Source organism: Camarhynchus parvulus, chromosome 4 (assembly GCF_901933205.1).
Source record: "Camarhynchus parvulus chromosome 4, STF_HiC, whole genome shotgun sequence".
Classification (NCBI taxonomy): Eukaryota; Metazoa; Chordata; class Aves; order Passeriformes; family Thraupidae; genus Camarhynchus; species Camarhynchus parvulus.
This window is the reverse complement of record NC_044574.1, coordinates 17,641,942-17,661,893: the sequence shown is the minus strand read 5'-3', so window position 1 is coordinate 17,661,893 and position 19,952 is coordinate 17,641,942. Positions and strand designations below refer to the sequence as shown.

Here is a 19,952-nt window from a genome sequence, read left to right as displayed (position 1 = left end):
TGCCAACTCCTGGAGGTAATTTTGGTCAGGCTCCCTTACACATCCTGCTTTGCTCTCTCTGATGCCTAAGTGGCAGCTATTTGGTGGAGACCAGCTTCTTCTGGTAAGCCTTCTTTGGTGCCTTTCTTTCTCTGTACCTCAAATTGCAGTTACACATTCACCTGAGAAAGGCTGAATTTTAGGAAGGAAAAAACCATGCCTTGCTATCCTCCACAGGGATTTTGACTCCTGGGGTCTTGAGAGTTTTTTCTCAGTTATTTGAAAATGAAGCTTCGTGGGTGCAGTGTGTGTAAGTGTTGCCGAGAAAGGTGTTCAGCTCAAGCCAGCTGGATAAGCAGAGGATAGTTGGACAGCTAATGAAAAACTTTGCAAAACGGGCAGTCAAAAACAGGGAAAACTTATTTTCTTAGGAAAGATGTTTCTTGCTGTGCAGCTAGATTTCTCATGAAGTGTGATGCCAGTGTAGAATAGTAAGTAGCCTTACCAACAAGTTGTTGAAAGACTCAGTGCAGTCCCACCATTTGCTTGATTTCTAATGCGTCAGAATGCATCTTCTGCTTGCTTGAAGAGGTTCACAGCCATGTGTTCCCTGCTGGATTGTACCTGGTTTTTCTCTTTTCTTAATGTCCTAGCTTTTTTATGTTTTAGAATGTGTAGCCTTTCATGTAGGATACCAGATCACTTGTGTTGGGGATAGGGAACTTTTGTATTTGACTGTGCTGTCAGCTCAATTGTAAGTCCGCCTTTGCACTTCACTAAAGTTTTGGGAAAAAATGTGTGGTCATTATAATTACCCAACAAGGAACATGGCCACAAAAGTGGTGTTGTGATACTTCTTGCTACTTTTCAGATCCAACCCCCTCATTATAATTTAGCCTTTTCCCTCCAGGTACCACTTCAGCCTTCTGGCTATAGCCTCTTAGAGGTCTGGAAGTCAGACTGTTTTTCCATAACACATACATCATCAGAGACAAACGCCGAGCAGGCTCTTGGCTACCTGAGCAAACACCATGTAGGACTGTTCGGGCTAAACAAAACTGAGGTCATGATTTAGGCATAGTGGGTTTGTACAGCTGCTGTTGAGGAATTATTTGGTTTATGGATCATTGATGTAGGTATTGAAGCATAAAGAGAGTTTAAAGGTTAATTTTTTTTTTCTAACAGGTATAGTTCACAGTAGCAGGAAACTGTCTATACAAAAATTGGGGAAATATCTGAATCCATGTCATGCAAGTACTAGGAAATACCCAGATGATGTTTTCATGGAAATTACCTTCAGCTGAGCTGTATATTAGATGTGTTTTCTCTTTTGGTTCTCTTGATATGCATGCGTAGTAGCATTTAAAAATTAATGACAGCTTTAATTCACTTCAAGCTTGTAATGGTGAAAAGAAGTAAGTTACACTTTTGCACTCTTTTAGAACAAGCAAACTATGACTGAAACATGACTTACTGTGGGAAAAACATTTCTCAAAAGTAAGTTTTTATGCCAGAAAAAGAATACAGAAAGATAAAAATGACAGAGCTAAAAGGAAATACCTTCTTTCTTTTGGAGAACGACATACATTACTCAACAGATATCTCATCACCAGTGTGATGTGATGTGATGTGAAGCTAACAAGTGTCTAGCTTCACTCCTCTGGGCTTTCTTCTTATGTGAGACAGCCCGTTTATTTTCATCTTCCCACAGTTTTGGCCCTTTTTTGTCTAAACTTTCCTTTACACTTTTCTCTAGCTGTCTCCCTTCAGGCTCTTAAACATTCAACTCATTTTCAGTGCCATCAGCATTTCTGAATGTACCTGTCTTTTGCATTTTTATCAAGGAAGGTGGATTTTTTCTCATTAATTCTCTTCAAACAGAATCATAGCTTCAAACGTTAGTCATTTTTAAATGGTAATGCCTGCAGTAGAGTTGTTAGCGGGATTTGATGTTAGTGCATGAGAGTCAGAAAATGAAACCAACGAAAGTGCGACTGTTCCTCAATTTCATTTTTCCAAGTGAAATAAAACCCAAATAATGCACAGGCAGCTTGAATAATGAGAATTATTAATAAAAAAGGCAACATTTGTGCCTTTTAGCAGGTAGTGACTGCCTTAAGCTGATCTTCTCCTTACATTTAATTTTGCACCTTGCAGGGCTTCTTCTGATTCAAGGGCATTCAAATTAATGCCAATTGAAGCACCACTGAGAGTTGTTGAAGTATGAGACTGTTTCCTCTGTGGAATACTGAGCCATTGTAAGGATGAACTGTTTCATTCCTCTGCCTCATGAGATTGTCTTTATCAATGTTTTATCTATCAGAAAGCTGCATTTGTGCTAGTGATAGTCAAAACTCATCTGCTGCTGGGTAAAGGCATGCAGTGTCTTAGCAATATGAGAAGAGCAGAGGGAGATTATCAGTAAAAGTTTGTGTGGGTAAGAACACGTTCAATCACAAAATGTCCTGTGGGTTCAATATCTAGGACAAACTTAAGCTGTTGGGAATACTAATATGAATAAGGCATTATCACAGCAACTGGTTGCTTTGCTTTAGGGTGTGATGAATTCAGAATGGGCATTGTGCTGACCAGTATGACCATGCTTATTCAAAAAACATAAATATGTATGAAAGCCATGGTGTCATTTATGCCAAGTTTTAAAGAGTTTCAGTTATTAGACAAGGCAGTTGCAAATTATTCATGTTATGAAAAGGGTTGTAATTTCTACATTGTGGGCAGAAGTACCACAATAGACCAAATAGTATTATTAAGCAGTGTTTATCCAACTTTATGTTTACTTAGAGTTAAATATTCCCTGCCATACCTCTGAGACATCCTTGTGCACTAATGCTCATTTTTGCTTTTAATGAATGACTTTTTCTGTTGCTTGGGGCATTCTTAGAAGACAAAGGAAATAGTGCTAAAAGGACAAAAGATTACATATTGAATAAGCTGAAAATAGGAAGTTAGGAACATGGATGCTAAGAAAAAGTAAGAAAGTGCTAAAAAAATATACTGGGAAACAATTACAGGAAAAAAGAAGAGGTGGGAAGGAAGAAAGGAGGAAACAGATTTTGTATCTCACGCGTTGAGGTACAAAATCTGTTATGTGTTAGTAGTGGGTATTGGACCAATTTCTTTATATCCCAGTTGGGATTCATCTGACACATTGAAAAGCAGGCAGTGACTTTCCAAGTGATTTGCACCAATATTCACATCAGTGTGATCAGTTGGTTTGTCTGGGAGCTCCATCCGAAGAACGTCCTGTCAATCAAGAGTCAGCCTTACTATTTTTACTAATGATCTGTTGTCCCCAGACACTTCATCATTGGACACTTTTAAGATTCAGATGGACAGGGTGCTGGACTATCTTGTCTAGACTGTGCTAGAAGTGCTGCTTCCAAATGCAATGCTTTTTCTGTGAAATCTGCAAATACATAAGGGAAGGAATAAATTAAATGGACTCATGAACTAATAAAGGATGTATATGTGTGATGGATGTGCAAGGAGATGCAAATATTTTCAGTGTAAAATATACATTCCACTCCTGCAGGGTGGAGGAAAAAATTGACACTTGAGAGAACTGACTACTGCATAAGCTTCTCTATAAAAATTTGAGTTCTACATCCATCTCCAGTTCCTCTGTTCAATGAGTATAAAGAAGTAATTATATGCAAAATTCTGTTACAGAGAGTCATATTTGACATGAATGCTGAAAATAAAGGCTTTCTATCAATATAAATTTTACATAATGTAAAAATCAATTTTTACAAAATGCAGTTTTCTTCTTAATTATTCTGTCTATCAAGATTACGACCTATGCTCAGAGAGATGATATATAAATAACTGAACATCTGGACAAGCCTCAGGTATACTTGGCTTAGAGAACTTATTCTTTCCTGGGGTTTTTAGGCATTTTGAAATGTACAGAGGCAGATTTGGTACCTAACAGGAAGTGCAGCCATAAAAGAAGTATCTGGTGTGTGTCACGGAAAGCTTTTACAGTGTATCAGATAAGCACTTAGGACTTTGGGTTGGAGCTGAATATTTGATCTGTGCAGCATTCAGCTGTAATCTGTCCCATCTCAGTCTCTCAGTTTGCCATTGTGATTTATTCGGAATCTTTGGCACTTGAAAAAGAAAGTATCTAAAAATACAACGCATGATTGCTTCGCTATTTCATAGATATGTGCATTGCTGCCAGGCTGTCCTACTATCATCTCCCCATCCCCCTCCCCAGTTCTGCTTGTCCTCTCTTTCTTTCAGGTACCAAAATAGACTGTGTTTGAACTCTTCCTTGCCAAACGAATGCTGGCCATTTATTGTCTCCTATGAGCGGAGACCATTAGTCCTGTTTGAGATGAGAGAGAAAACATCAGCAAACAGTTGTGGTCTTGGAAGTCAAGGATCCAAATTTCAGTAGTTGTAGTCAACACAGTCTGAATCAAGTAGGATTCCCTTTATTAGCACACACTTCTGGGACATAAGAAGTGCAGATACCAAACCTTCATTATTTGGAGCAGTGTGGCAGTGCAGGTGGAGGTGGTTAATGGATGGTTTGTCTCCATAATGTTTGGCCTGAACTGTAATGTCTGGCTGCATCAAAAGCAAATGGACGGCAGTTTGACATAGGCATTTGTTTTTTGATAGTAACTGTCCTTTCAGAATCCTGGCTTCTCTGGCAAGGGCTTTGCTTTCCATTGCTTTGATGGCTAAGTAGTGTTTGGCCTGGATTTCCCATCGAGGACACCAGGTAGAATGAGGAAGAGAAGTGAATGTCTGTGTTTTGGAGCCTATAGAACTATGGAAAGCATAGAATCCTGTTTTCCGTGATGTTCTCAATTATTACCTCGTAATTGTGTTACAGGAGTCTTAGGATCATATAGATCATGGTTCGATTTTTTTTTTCCTCATCATTTTCCATTCTCACACACTACAGGAGAGATTGTTTCTGTTATCACTTTCATGCATGCAGCAGCAGAGGAGGTTGGGCTCTAGATTTATTTCCATGAATTTGGGAGATCTGTAGACAGCAATAAACTGGCAGCAGTTTAAAATATGTGGTTGGGTTGGAAATATATTGAATCCATTCGCCTCTAAGAATAAACCCAAACGCAGAATAAAAGCTGTATATCTGAGCTCATACTGTGTTTTATTTCTGGCAGCCCAGCAGAGACTTAATATGGTATTAAAAGGAGCTCTCTGTCAGAGGTCTGAAAGTAAATATAGTGTTTCTCTTTTATTTTCTTTTTCACCTATAAAGCAAATTTCTTTAGAGGTACTCTTTATAGTTGTGATCCCCTGCTTTATGTTTATAATTTACACTGCAGTAACACAAACAGTGGTATGAAAGTCACAGATTCTTATGTGTTCAGTGGAGAAATGAACTACAGGTGGAAGGCATGATAATAGACAATCCTAAAATATAGATATTTTGCCCTGTTCAGAAAAATGATGCATTTAAATGTTTGGATTTTATTGTAGGAGATAATATCTTTGTTTGTCTACCAGGTATTTTTCACCAGCTAATGCATAATCCCCAAGCACAGTTAAGTGCTTAGCACTACACAGCACATTATACCCATATGCCACAAAGTTGCTAAGTGGTGACAGCATAAAAAGAAATATTCCAAATCTGAATGTCCTAAGACATAGACTTCAAGGTGGTTGATCTGTATCATGCAGTCAGTAAAAAAGGGTTTGCTATTTTATTGACAGGTTAAAAGCCCCCCAGTATTACTGGCAATATTTTCTTGTTCTCACAATTTTCAGTTACTTCTCTCTGTCTCCAGATAGATATATTATGAATATTGCTGTAGTTATTAGGATTTAGTAGAGAATTTTTTTTAATCAAACTTTTATTAATAATCCAGAAGGAACATTTAGGATTTATTAGAAAGGTAAACAGTAACCATAAAGTGTGAAGATGGGTCTGATTCTTCACAGTGGGAACAACCACAACAGAATGTTATCACAGTAAGTCATTTGATTATTGTGACTATTCCTAAACCTTTTGACTGGTGGGAATAATAGCAATGAATAAGGATTTTTTAAATTAAATATAGTTATTTGACTTAGAAATTTCAGTGATATTACAGAGCGTGTTATAATAAAAACACATTGAAAAACAAGTTTGTGCCAAAAGATAAACATTATATGAAGAAAAGATCTATCCAAAATATTTGCAGTAAATTGAAAAAGAGAAAAAAGGTTTGATTTTTTAAAAAAATAATTTAATATGGTTACATGATGCAACTTGAAATAGTGATCTTTTGAAAGTCATACTATATAACATCTGTCAGATAAGAACCCTATTGCAACTGAACATTGAGATTTGTGATTTTATAATGTGTAGAGATGTCTGTGTACATTCTAAGCATCATAAATTAGCAATCTGTAATCACATTTTCAAAATCCCTGCACCAGTACTGCTATAATGGCTTTTTGTTTGTTTGTTTTGTTTGGTTTTTTTTCCCATAAATGTTGCAGCTCATAGTTTCAAAGAACACTCGAGAAAGATTGACCCTTTTTGAGATTGTTTGTTTTAGAGTGTGCCAAAGCATGTTGCACCAACAGCTCCTTGGCATTTTGCAGCAGGAGATGCTCCCTTCCTGTCCAGGCACTGAGAGGGGTCATGGCAAGCCCCTGCACACACAGGCAAACAGACACACACACAGACACACACAGAGTTAGCACCATGGCTGGCAGGAGCATCCCCGTTTGTGCCTGTGCTTTCCCTGGGCTGTGGGGAGAATGAAAAGTGCACTGTGGGATTACAGTCCCTACCTGAGAGGTTAAAAGAGAGGAGAGGGCAAAGGCAAAGAAATGCCTTTTATGTGTGTGGCTTTAGTGGTATCTGAGCAAGTGGACTTGGGGATCTGCTGTTCTGTTACCTTTAGAGATAATTGAATCCTGTTTTAAGGGATCCTGTCTTAAAAAAAGTAGGAGAAAATCCTAAAGAATAGTCCACTGAAGCAACATAACAGATGTATATCAGGAATATGCAACCATAGATTAATGTTTGGCTTCACTGTGTGCTGGTAGCAGTATGATAGATGTTTCCTCAGATCACCATAGGTGTTGAGTTTTGACAGTGTAGCTGGTTTTAACCCAGGATACCCAGATGTCCTTAATCATTCTGACTGTTGGCTTATATTCCAGTGTTCAGTAGGTTAATTGTATACTGCATATCTTCTGTTTCAGTCTTTCTATTCTGTGTATTATTTTCCATGTTGATTTATGGACATTTGAGTTTATTGTAAAGTATCACCTGTTGTAATGCTATCTATAAAGAAAGATAAATCTAGGCTGTTTGTTTGAGGTATTGTGTGGTGGCAGCACCCACCTGCTGGTAACTGAAACATGTATACATTAAAATTCGTTGTTATTTTTAAAAAGGTGCTGTAATTGACATACACACACACTTGGGTGCTGCCCTGATTTCTGCTCAGCCAGTCTACCAAATCCAAGATGAATAAGAAAAAGAAAAATAAACAAGGTGTGCAAGTTGTGAGTCTGTGCAGTATGACTAAAATACAGAGAATTTCATGCTGTTGTTTCAGTAACTAGGCCTACTTTATATACTGCATCGTTTGTTGATCTTTGTGGTGGTGATGAAGTGTGGTTTCCCAGTTTCTTTTTTTTTTTTTTTTTAATATGCCACATTGTGCATTATCTTCCCAGCCTGGGTAAATGAGAGAAGTACCTCTGTGTCTAGGATCTATCTACCTATCTACTCACTATGTTGTTTGCTTCAAAGATGTTGCTTCCAGCCTTCTCTGCCTGGTAGATGGGAAAGAAGAGGTCAAAGAGCAGGATGGGTTTGGTAGACAGGTGATGGTGTTGCCCTTTCTGCCTTCTTTTACATGATAACTACAAACCTCTTTGCAGGAAGGAGGTTGACACCTCTGACTCTCTCAAGCAATGGCTCCTGCTTCTGTCTATTTGTCATTTGGAAGCACATGCGAATCCCTCAGCTCAATGGGCACTTTCTGACCATTTTGCATAATCTTTTTCCTCAGAGGGATGTTATTTTTAGGTTACATGCTTCTTTCTTGGTTGGTTGATTGTCAGTCAAAGGAGAGGAGAGTAGGTGATACATCCAGTGGAACAGACATGACTGAGGGTATAGGGACATAGTTCTTTACATTGCACTCCTGCTGTCAAGTTTCTCCCAGTACCTTAAATCTTTACTAAAAATATCAACTAGCAGAACTTTAAATTAGACAGGCTTATACACCTTGTTTATTGTTTAACTTGCAGAGTTGAACAATATTTAGACATTATTTTGACTCATAAAAATACTTTTGTCAGTTACACCTTTTGTTTGCATTCAGCTACTTTTCTGATACTAAACTAGAATAAAGGAATTCTGTGTTTCAATGTAGACTTACAATGATCTCTTCTTGTATCTAAAGTCCTTGAGCCCCCTCAGACTTGAGAATCAGTACGTTTTCTTGTTCTTGAAAATATGGCAGGTGTTCAGTTAAAATCTCATGTTGTACTAAAAAAACCAAACCTCTACTCTTAATTTAGCTTGTTTTACTTTGCCAGAGTTCAAAAATGACTGCTTATACTTAGAAATGTGAAAGTAGGAATATTTTGACCTGTTTAGATAGTTCTTCTATCAAAAAGGTGTGAGTAAATGTCTAATGGCTTATTAAGCAGTGTTTTATCAGCAGTCGCTTTAATCAACAGCACTTAATTTACTGCTAGGCTGACAATCTGTTAGGACTTTTTCAATTGAACAATTTAGAAGAAAGTAGGCTTTTTTTGGTGTATTTTTCTTTTCCTTTAAAGAACCCAAAGCATTAATAATGTGTTTTCATGTAAGCCTTTTCACAAAGAATATGTACAGAAATGCTGTCAGTTAAGTGACTAATTCCTCCATGAAAACGAACAAGAAAATGTTGTTTTCTTGTTTGAAGAAAACCACCCCTTGGTAGGCAGCAGCTCACAATGCTGTCTGTGGAGATGGTGCACTTTCCATTCTGCAGGTGTAGTTTTAGAATGAATGAGTATGCAATAGTGAACACACACAGTTCATTAGGTAGTTTCTTGTTGCAATAACACAGAACGTTTTGTGTTCCAAGAAGGGTGTGTATTGATTAAATGCGCCTTTCACTTAAACAATTAATGTAGATGTTCTGGATCCATCAGTGCCTGTTTCATTATGATTGAAAGCCTGATCTTGCAGCAGCTGCAGTTCAGTGCAGGGTTTGTAACTGAGGATCATCCTGATATACTTAAGAAAGGCATTTACTCATAACTGAACAGTTGACTTTAGTTCTTCAGATTCTGAAACTTCTTACAGAGAAGGGAAGAAGCAAAGCTTTTGTCTCTTCCTGCATAGTCCATAATTTCCTAAGCCAAACCTGGGGCTGTAAGGGGTACCCTTATTGACAATACACCCTGTAATGCTAATACAATCTTACCCTGCTAATATAATGAAAAAGAATATGAGAATGTGAGAAGCAAATAAAGATATCAAAAGAGAACCTGTTTACCTATTCAAAGTAATGGAGAGCATTTCTAATCCACATCACCATATAGCAACGTTTAAGAGTCAGTTAATTATTTACTTGCTGGGAAACAAAACTTTCTCAAGGAATGCTGAGATTTTTGTGTAATATGAGAGAGAAACTTTCATTATAAGAAAAAATTCCTACTGCTGACAGAGTTGTGACTTTTCTGGCTGAGGACAAAAGAAATAGACATATACTCAGTCAAGTTTACATGTTTGTGTTTGTCTCTGAATGCTAGGCAGACAGTGACTAACCAGGCTGACTGCATACAGTTGTGTGTAATCCATACAGCCTGCTCAAGGCTAAAGCCTGATACAAAATCCAGCTCAAAAATTCTATTACATTGGATTTCATTTGTAATTTTGAGATAAAAGCAATAAAACCCCATGGAATCACAGAAAAATGTTTCTGAAGAGAAGTTGAGAAGTCTTCCTGTTTCTCCTGATTCCCCAAGGCAGGATCAAATATTCATATTCTGGTTCAGATGGCTTTTTGCTCAATGTACTTAAAATTCACCACTGCTGGGTGCTTTATGACATTGCTGGTTAATCTATTCCAGAATTTATCTTTCCTGATACAGACTGTTTCCTAGTCCTAAAGTGAATCTTCTTACATTTAAAGCCTGGTACCCAAAATGGAAGAAATACATAGCCAAGATTTTATAGTACTGAATAGGACAAAAACTTTCATTGGTATGTCTTAGATTTTTGTCCTGTTTTTAGTTTTAAGTCTGAACTGCCGTCCCTTCCACAGCAGCTTTCCACCTATCCTCAGCCTGTGATTTAACATGTTCAGCAGTGGCAGACTTCCCAGACAACTTCCCAGACAGCTTCCCAGTCCCCTAAATAGTTTTTCTCCATTCTGTTTCAACAAGATAGATAATTTCTCTGGAAGTTTACTTGATAGGTTCTAAATTATCCTTTACAAATGATGACTGTTTTTGAGTGTTGCTTTTTATCTTCTAACTTTCAAACTTGTTCTAAGCTTACTGACTACAGTGCTTGAAATTGGAAAATTAAAAGTAAGATAAAGATTTCAACTTATCTGCCTATCACAAATGAAAGATTTCAGCTTGCCCCTGTTGATGGTAGTTTTTCTCATCCTGCAAGAGCTCTGTAGGTTACTGCTTCCATGGAAGTGAGATCAGCTGCTCCCAGTTTGTGCTGGGAGTAAGTTATGCCCTTGCAGTGCACAACTCTTTGTATGAATCAGGTCTCGAGAATTTGGGACGAGGTAGGAATCATTGTCTTGCAAGAAATAACAATCATCAACTTTTCCTCATCTCTATGGGAAGCTTGATGGAAGGCTGTGTGGATTCTCAAGGGCCTCCAGAGCTCTTTTATGATCTGAACAGATATTCCAAATAAATAAAGAAGCACAGCTTAACTTGCACTGCTTTCCAGCTATTTATTGCATTTGGATCTTCAGAAAGAAAACTTTGTCAGTGACCCTTTTATGAACTCTATCTTTTCTAAGAATATTTTATCTCTTGAACATTTGATATGTAGCATGAACTTAGTTCTCTCTTCCATAAATAAAAACTGAAGACAGTTACTTTAAACAATTTTTTAACATGAAAAGTCAATGTCACAGGCAATAGTGAAGCTTTTGAAGTTTCAAGCATTTCTTATTCAGATTATTTTTATCAGTGCTGTACCATCTCACACTTGATAAGATGTGCCTCCGCTTTTATGAGTGTCTTTACTAAATGCTATTATAATGATAAAACAGGGTGTGCTCATTCCTCTCTCATTTTTCAAGGCTGATGTATCTAGGAGGCTTTAATCAAGCATATGTAATATATTTTAACTTTTATACCAGCTTAAGCTTTCCTAGTTATGATTTTTGGTGTGCATACTCCAAAAGTATTTAACTTTTGTCCACTGCCTGATTAAAACCACCATTAGAATGGCACTTGCATACCAATGACCATAGAGAATTTATTATCTGTCTTTCCCAAATTCATTTTTATAGTCTGATAGTTTAGGGATATGGTTCTTTAAGACTGTAGCTCCGGGAGAGTTCTGTGATAGCTGGTCTGTGGATGTTAATAAATTAAACTGTGTTTGACTTCAGTTGTGAGATGTGATAAAGCTGTTTTAACGAGCCCAGGCAGAGGCTTTTATCAGGCAGTCCTCTGGAGGGAGGGAGCTGGTGCTCTGGCTTTATAGCAGTCAGCATTCCTTGCTTTGGCTTTGCTGGGAAAATGTTACACTTGATTTTTATATGAATGTATAACATCATCTTCTTTTCTGTATACTTTGGGAACTTCACAGTGTTCTGATTGACAGTTACTTTGTTAACATCCATCACAAATAATCTAGTTTATACATTGTGTGTCTTTGTCTTCACATCTTTTATTCTCCCTCTGAATTTTATGTTAAGTGTTCTACAAGTTTATCATTCTAGCACTGCCCTTTTCCTTCAGAATAATTTTGTCAGACAGTTGACCTTGGCTGGAAATAAAGCGTGTAGTGAGTTCTATTTGTTGTGTCTATTTCTGGGTAACTTTTTATTAGTCTGTTCATAAGTCTTTTATGAAACTATTAAGCCAGTAATAATGTACCTTTGATAGTACTGTGATGGAGAGAAGTACATTATTCTTGGATGATAGGATCACGGTGCTTTTGATCAGAATTGTCACAAACTTAAATTACTGGACACTTTCTGAAGTCTTGAAGAATAATTTGTAAGTGATAGAGAAATGAATTTGAGAAGTCTTATGGGAAAAATCATTACTTTGTCAGTCTGGGCATTTGGGCTATGCCTACATACGGGAAACTGGGTGATTGAGTAATAATGAGTAAGAATTTTTACAGAGTTCAGTGAGTGACCAAGACATAGACTCAGACTGGCAGGGAATCTGAATAGTTTATTCAAAAGAAACGAGCTGGTTTTATACACTTTTTCAAGGCACAGTATTCCCTTTAATGGTAATTCTCACTATGTGACCTATCCCATGTTGCCACATCAGCAACACACATTATAAATGTCCTTCTGTGGGGTGATCACGCTCCGTTCACCTGTCCGTCAGCTTCCAGCAGGCTCCTCTCCATAGGGTCTGCCATGTGGCACCTCCTGTGCCCAAGGCCAGGTGGAGACAAACTCCCCTGTGCCGCCGTGTGCCCCTCTGAGCTGCCACGTGCTCCTGTGCCCCATGTGCCCTCCTGTGCCCCTCTGTGCCACCGCGTGCCTCTGCAGTTGCTTCCCACCGCCCGCAGCTCAACTCCCCTGCAGAGTTCCACTTCAGACTAATTCTAGTCTAGTTCAATTGACTAAATGCCTGTTAACATTTGTAGTGCATCAAGTGAGCTCCTAGAACGCATCTTCCCACTTAGTTTCACCTAAAATAATCTGTGTATTCTGATTGTGTTCCGTGATGGGAAACATTAGGTGACTTGTGAAAGCTCGTTCCTGATCAGGGCGGAAAAATGAATAGGTCCACATGTCAAACAGCACTCTGGGAGCTTTCCCATTCTCTGGGGCCCAGAAGTTCTGTGAGCTTGTTTGAACATTTTTATCTCTTTGGCAAATTCAAATATGATCCTTTCTATCTCAGGCAATACTTAGGGAATCATGCTAATATTTTAGGGATGTTTTTTTGAGATTAGGCCTACTTATTTTAGAATTTACTATATTAATACCTCCAAAATTGCGTCTTTTTAGGATCAAATTTTCTGAGAGAGATTTTCTTAACATCTAATCACCATCATCAAGCATCATCATCATTATGCAGAAGCTGCTTCTCATTTTCTGATAGAGAATGATTTCTGATAGCCTTTCTGCTATCACTTGCCTGATTGACAATTTGCAATTAATTCATATTGTGTGTATTCAGGCTGCTTGTTTAGTTGTGACTGGAACAGCATATGTGCAGAACATATTACAGACCTGCCATCAGAGAGATGCCTTCTTCAATAGGCAAATGTATAACTGAGTCAAAAATAAACATTACAGAGTTTAAAAGCAGAATACACGTGTACTAGAGTTTCAGTGCTGGACTTGGTCAATACACCATCTTACATTGGCTGTTTGCAGACAGTTCTGCAAGTGGATGCAACACACCCTGGTAACTTGCTGTAATTTCTGTGTTTCAGGATGCTGTTGCTTGTCCAGAGAGACTATAAAAGTTCAGTAAAAAAACTGAGAAAGAAAATTAAGTGAACAGTACTGCAAAGAGTATAGCCCTGCATGAAGGTTGGCTGTTTTTATAAATTACATTAGTTTGTTGTGGCACTAGAGTTGGAACTTTTAGAATAGTGGGCCAAAGTACAGCTTGTTCAATGTTTCAAGACTGTTTTCAAGTACTTTTAGAGTTGGAACATATGCATTGGGTAGGGTTTTCCTTGAACACCCTGGCTTTGAAATCCAATATTAGATTAGATTGTTTGCTATAGAAATAGCCACAAAGCCAAATTAACTTAATTTTATATTTGTCAAATTTTCATGCTGAGTAACTGCACCTCACAATTTCTTTCTATGTTAAGGAATCAAATTTATATTCAGAGTGATTATACTTCTTTTAAGTGTTACTAAATTGCTTCTAAATAAAATTATTTAAAAGATGATGAAACTACCAGATTTATTCTTAGCTTGTGTGAGTACCTTCTCAGCCTACAGCAAAAAATCTTTTGAAATCTCAGATACATGCAGACTTATCTCCTGTATTCAGTTAACTTAGGAAAAAATCCCACAGGTTTATTTTTCCCAGAATTTTATAATGGAAAGGCTTTCCATAATGGAAGCTAAAACCAGAAATTATTAATGGTAATTTCTTGAAGTTTGAAAGTGACTGAAAGTTTCTATTCAGCCCTGGTGAGGTGACACCAGGAGGGCGTCCTGTGTCCGTTTCTGGGCTCACCTGTACAAGGGACACATGGGCAGAGTGGAGAGAATACACCAAAAGTCCATAAAAGTGATGAATGGACTGGAGCATCTGTCCTATGAGGAAAGTCCTGGGACTGTTTGGCCTGGAGGAAAGAAGGATCAGGGAGAATGTCATCAATGTAAATCAGTACTGAAGAGAGGGAGCAAAGAGGGCGAAGCTCTTTTCAGCAGTGCCCAGTGACAAGAGCAGAGCCAGGGGGCGCAAACACAAGGGGTTTCTCTGAACATGAGGAATGGAGGAGTGACCAAGCACTGGGCACAAATTATCCTTGGAGGTTGTGCAATCTCCCTCCTTGGCGATATTCCAAAGTCATCTTCAGATGGTCCTGGGCAAACCTGCTTTAGGTAGCCCTGCTTGAACAGGGAATGTGAGACCAGATGGCCACTGGAGGTACCTCTCACCTCAACTATTATGTGATGCTGCGACTGAAATGGACAATTTTTTTTTTTAAGAGTACATTGATTGTAATAAATTTGTTGCAATGCTTGTGGGATTTTCTTTGTATTTTTCATCTTTGCTCATATTTCTGTCCAGTTTTGTGGATAAAAGTTATTTCAGGGATGGTTCTCACTGAAGAGAAAACTGGTTGAATATTTTTCGGCAAATGGCAGGGAAGATTGTAGTTGCATGTGAAATGGAAAGAGTGGTTCTACAGTGTAAGATGCACTTAACCAGTAGTTCATGGGTTGGAAATGATGTTCAAAGTTAAGTGATTCAGTTCTCAGAGCACTGCATAGACTCATCCAGTCCCCCAGTTTTCTTTAGCATGTACTCAACTTTAACATGTAAGCATTCAAATGTTGCATATTATTGCCATGATCTATCTGAAACTAATTGTTTAGAATGGATTGTTGTGTCAATATAATTTTCTCTTAAGACTCCTGCTAGTTTTGTATGCTTTAAAATAGAATCTGTTCCTTCTGCCATTTCTCTAGAGCATTTCTCTAGATCTGTGTGTTCAACCTTGTAGATCATCTGTTTTTGTGAAGGGTCTTCAGAGATCATTAATAGCTGGAAATTTGAGTAATTAGTATGAAAATGTTGGATCTGTATACATACACACATAGAGCGTGAAAAGAATAAAAAAAATGAATTTTCTGTTTCATTGCGTTGGTGTGTATGGTACTTGATAGTGTTTTACATCTGTAGTATTCTTAAAAGAGCTGAGCAGAGGAATAAAAATGCTGGTGTGGGGTAAAGTGAAGATACTGGGTTTTGCAGAATGTTTCCAAACCCGAGTCTTGGATGTGTACTAAGGTGTCATTTTTTTCTCAGGGAAAATGTAAACTAGGTTAGGGGTTCTGGAGTTCTTTCATATTTTTCACTTTAAGTGATTTTGAAAGATTTTTATGTGTTATAGCCCACAGCAGCAGCATCTAGAAATTACATAATGACCCACTTAAGAAATGCAGTCAGAACAGATGATGTAAGACTCTGCTTTAACTCACTTAGAGAAGATGTCTCCAGTCAGGTCAAAGAATTTTGCAGTTGCTTGATGAACACAGGGAGTTCCTCAGCAGAACTCAGGTCAATATTAGTCTATTTTGTAAAGAAAAATATCTGGTGATTGTATCATAATATAAACCAGATACTCTTTATCATTATTTGAAAATAGAGGACATTTTCATGTAACCTGAGGTTTTGTCCCTAACGCCAGGTGAGATACTGATATCACAGTTATGGGTTTGTTTCTCTTTCTTTTTCTTTTTTTTTTTGGTTTTTTAAAATGGTGATGGAAAAGTGAATCTTTAGTTCTTAAACTTTATTACTAAAAACTACTGTGTTAATGAAAAACACATTAAAATGTTGGAGGCAAAAGCATGAGCTGAAATGTTTGTGCTTTCCAGAGCTCTTCTTGTTAAAAAAGAATGGTGTTAGGTAGTACTTGTTCATTCTTAAAACACACTATCAATTTACCCTGCTTTATTAGCATTTGCTACATTTTACTAAAATTAAGCAAAAAAGCCCCAACACAGACAAAGCCCTAATCTTTAAAAATGTTACAAATAGTTTTACTTTAAAATTTCAGATCAGATTATATTTTGTGTTGAAGGCACACATAGGAAAATTATCCATTAGATTTTACAAACTTGTAGGAGTTCCAAAGGAATTTAATACTCTGAGATAGTTCTGATGGGCACATTAGCTCTCTAATGGTTCTGAGGCAAGACAGACTTTAATGAATGCCTTCATTTTACATGTCTTGTGCAAAAGACTCCAGTGGGACATTTGGTCAAGGTATCTTTCTGTTCTGAAAATATAATCTATTACACCTTGTCAATATGATACCGGTTATTTTAGTAGAGAGAAGAGAGTTCAATCAATAATTTGCTTATTATACTCCTCCACATTTTTCAAAGTGAAAATAGAAAACAAATCCTTAATTTTCTGAAATGAAAATTAGAATTTCTATATAATAAAACATGGCTACAGCTGTACCTCAAACAAATGACCAAATTTAAAATAATTAAAACAATGTAAAGAACTTTCAGGAAATACTTCAACTACTATGCTTGAGCTTTTCAGTACATCCCACCTACCTATACTAGATGTGCTAATCTTATACTACCTTTTGGCTAAAATTGAACACAGTAAGTATCCATTAGGTTTTGATTTGATTTTCTTTTTTAGATAGAAATTATGCTCAAAATGCTTCCGCTTTTTCACGGAGGTTTTTTTTTTTGAACATAAGAACTGCACAACTACATTATGAATGTTCATACCCTTCCACACTTGGAAAGCAATTGGCATTTAGTGACCAAACCTCCTATAGGTAAGAGACTATCAGAAAACAGGTTCTCCACAAGCTGGCAAGCCCCACGTTCTGGCATGTGCTGTATTTGCAGAGAGACAGCACAGAGAGCTCTGTGGTGCTGCTTGGTGAAGTCTCAAGGAATGTACAGCCAAGGATGGAGACCGTGGTGTTTGTATTTTGCAGGGAGTAATGACATTTCCTGGGACAGGTGTCATATTCAAACTCAAAAAGTTGTAAGTGCAGAGCACAGTGTCGGTGGAAATGCAGAGACCCAAGTTGTGTAAAATGATTTGTTTCTGGAAAACTCTAATGCTTGCCCCAAAGTGGTAGAGTGGACTTTTGGAGCTCCTTTGCTATTAACACTTTTATTTGGTGATGTAGAGTCATCCATGGGAGAGGTAAGTCATAAAATCCAACTGAACTTATGCTTGAAAATTAAAGATATTAAAGGTATTTTCGATCAGGTGGGAGCCTTACTCTGCTTCTTCAAGCTCCATGACACAATTATCACTACTGAAGTTGGTAATCCATGCTCTGGATTGCAAGAAAAAGGTATTCAGAAGAGCCTGGTTATATTAGTTTTGCTACCTTTTACCAAGTTAATGTAAAACCCCTTCAAGACCATAGCTCCTGCATTCACTAAGTATGATGACTGTTAATGGTAGCTTGGGGCAACCTAGGGATAAATGAAGCCTTAATTAAAGCTAGTGCTAAGTGCTGTATGTAGGCATCACCTTTAGGAAATAAAATCACTTAGGTTCAGGTATAAAGCTCTGGAATTAGTACACTGACAGTGATTTTAAGGGGAGAATTAGTGAAGTAAATTATTCTTTTTACATTGTTTCTTCTGTCTTGCAATCAAGTTTAGCTTTCAGGTTGGGACATAGATGATACTGAAAGTCGATAGCATACTTTTTTTTTTTAAACATCCTGTTTATTAAAGTTGGAGTTAATGAGCCCCTAATTACTTTAATGTGGATGATAGAAGGCTTAGATACTATCCTGTGATTAATCTAGGAAAGGATTCTCATAACTAGTAATAGGGGAAGCACTTACCTTTAAAATTGTTTTTACTGAAGAGCCACTTCTTGTGGTTTTATGTGATTATTTTATAAAAGCTCTTCTATCTTTTGAGTGCTATAAACACTTGCTTAAAGCACATTTGATACTTTAAACTTCTGAAACAATGGATAATTTTCATACTTTTCCTTTCTGTACATTTGAATATGTCTGAAGTTACATTATGTCATGCAGTAGTATTAAATCTGTATTCAGAGAATAGAAAAATGAATGAGGGAGAAGAAAAAGAAGCAGAGATCTTGTCTATCTTCCCATTGTTGTCACTGTTTTTTGATCATAAATGGTTATCATGACTAGATGTCTTAGGACTTAGTCTTTAAAATGTATGATGCAGCTGTTTATTTACACGGTGCTTGTAATTCCCTTTAACATGAAAGGAGAAACCACACAGCAAGAGGATGGGTTTGATGCTGCACAGTCCATGCATAATGGGGTATTAAACCAGGGTGGCAGTCACCTGGCTGCCTGGTTTATGCTTCTGTTCAATCAGCCTAATACCTTTCTTTCCATAGGCTGGCAAGGTTTAGGTTTCTGTATGTAATAAAGACTGCAGTTCAGCATGTTTGATGGAATAACCTAGGTGCTTTGCTGGTCTATTCAAATTATAATTCAACCTTTCACAAAACCAATCAAATATTGATGTTAGGTCCTCCCCTTACAGATTGTCTATTCATAGAGTTCTTATGGATTCCTATAGAAATTCTGCACCCTTGAGGACTTGCAAACAGACTTACTAAAGCCATTTACAATTTAGCAAACTCTAATGAAGTAGGTTAGGTTGACTCATGTTCAATGGCATTAACTTCCCTTGATGATTAATTCAATTTTTGGAGACATTTTTCTTCCTATTCTTAATGTCAGTAATTTACTTAAACAGCAAAAAGAAAAGGGGAAATAAAATTGGTAGGCATTGGAAGGGAGAGTAGTATTCTGAATCCTTTGCTTCTCTCTGTGGAAATCTTCAAGTATAATTGCTGTTTTTTGCTGACATCAAATTTGAAGGGTTCTGCAGAGAATAGCAGTTGCTCTAAAATACAATTGTACTGTTCAAAGTGCACTACAGGGTCCTAAATTCTCTTGTGAGTTGTCCCTCTATAAAAAGAAGATTGAGACTAAATTCTGAGATTTTTCACTATTTTGTAAGATGAATTTCAAATAAAATAAAGATTGCCCTGACAAGAGCAACAAAAGAGTTTTTATGAGTTTTTTTTTATGATTGAGACAGGCAGCAGCACTTCATACAAATATATGGGGTTTTGGCAAATGTGGCATTCATTGAAATATTCTTTGCCGTGTATATTAAATGTTTTCAGACTGGATAATGATAATAGAAGGAAGAAATAAATTAGCATTTTTTTTCCTATCAAATCATAGCCTTATGACAAGATTACCTAACTCTAGTCTCATCTAGTTATTTCTAATTTAATGAGGAAAAACCTTTCACTTACCTTCTTATTTTGCTTCTTATGAAATACTTGTGACAATTTGAAAACCATCTATCATTTTATTTTATTGGGCCTGTTATTATTCTTATAGTCATGACAGGTTCAGCCTTCTGCATACAGGAATTGGGGTTTCTTTAACAACTTTTGGAGATAGAAAATTGCCACTAATATAAACCTCCTATTTCTACATGACAGCCATTGCTTGACCTGCTTCTTTTAAAGGCTCAGAAGAATCTTAAATATGTACATTGCATGAAGGAAGAACTATTCTGAAATTTCAC

At 37.2% G+C, this 19,952-nt stretch overlaps 1 protein-coding gene across 2 annotated transcripts in view; it reads left to right on the top strand.

Moving 5' to 3' along the window:
* KCNIP4 (potassium voltage-gated channel interacting protein 4) overlaps positions 1-19,952 on the top strand; it is a 384,901-nt gene that overhangs the window by 524 nt on the left and 364,425 nt on the right. The window lies entirely within an intron of this gene.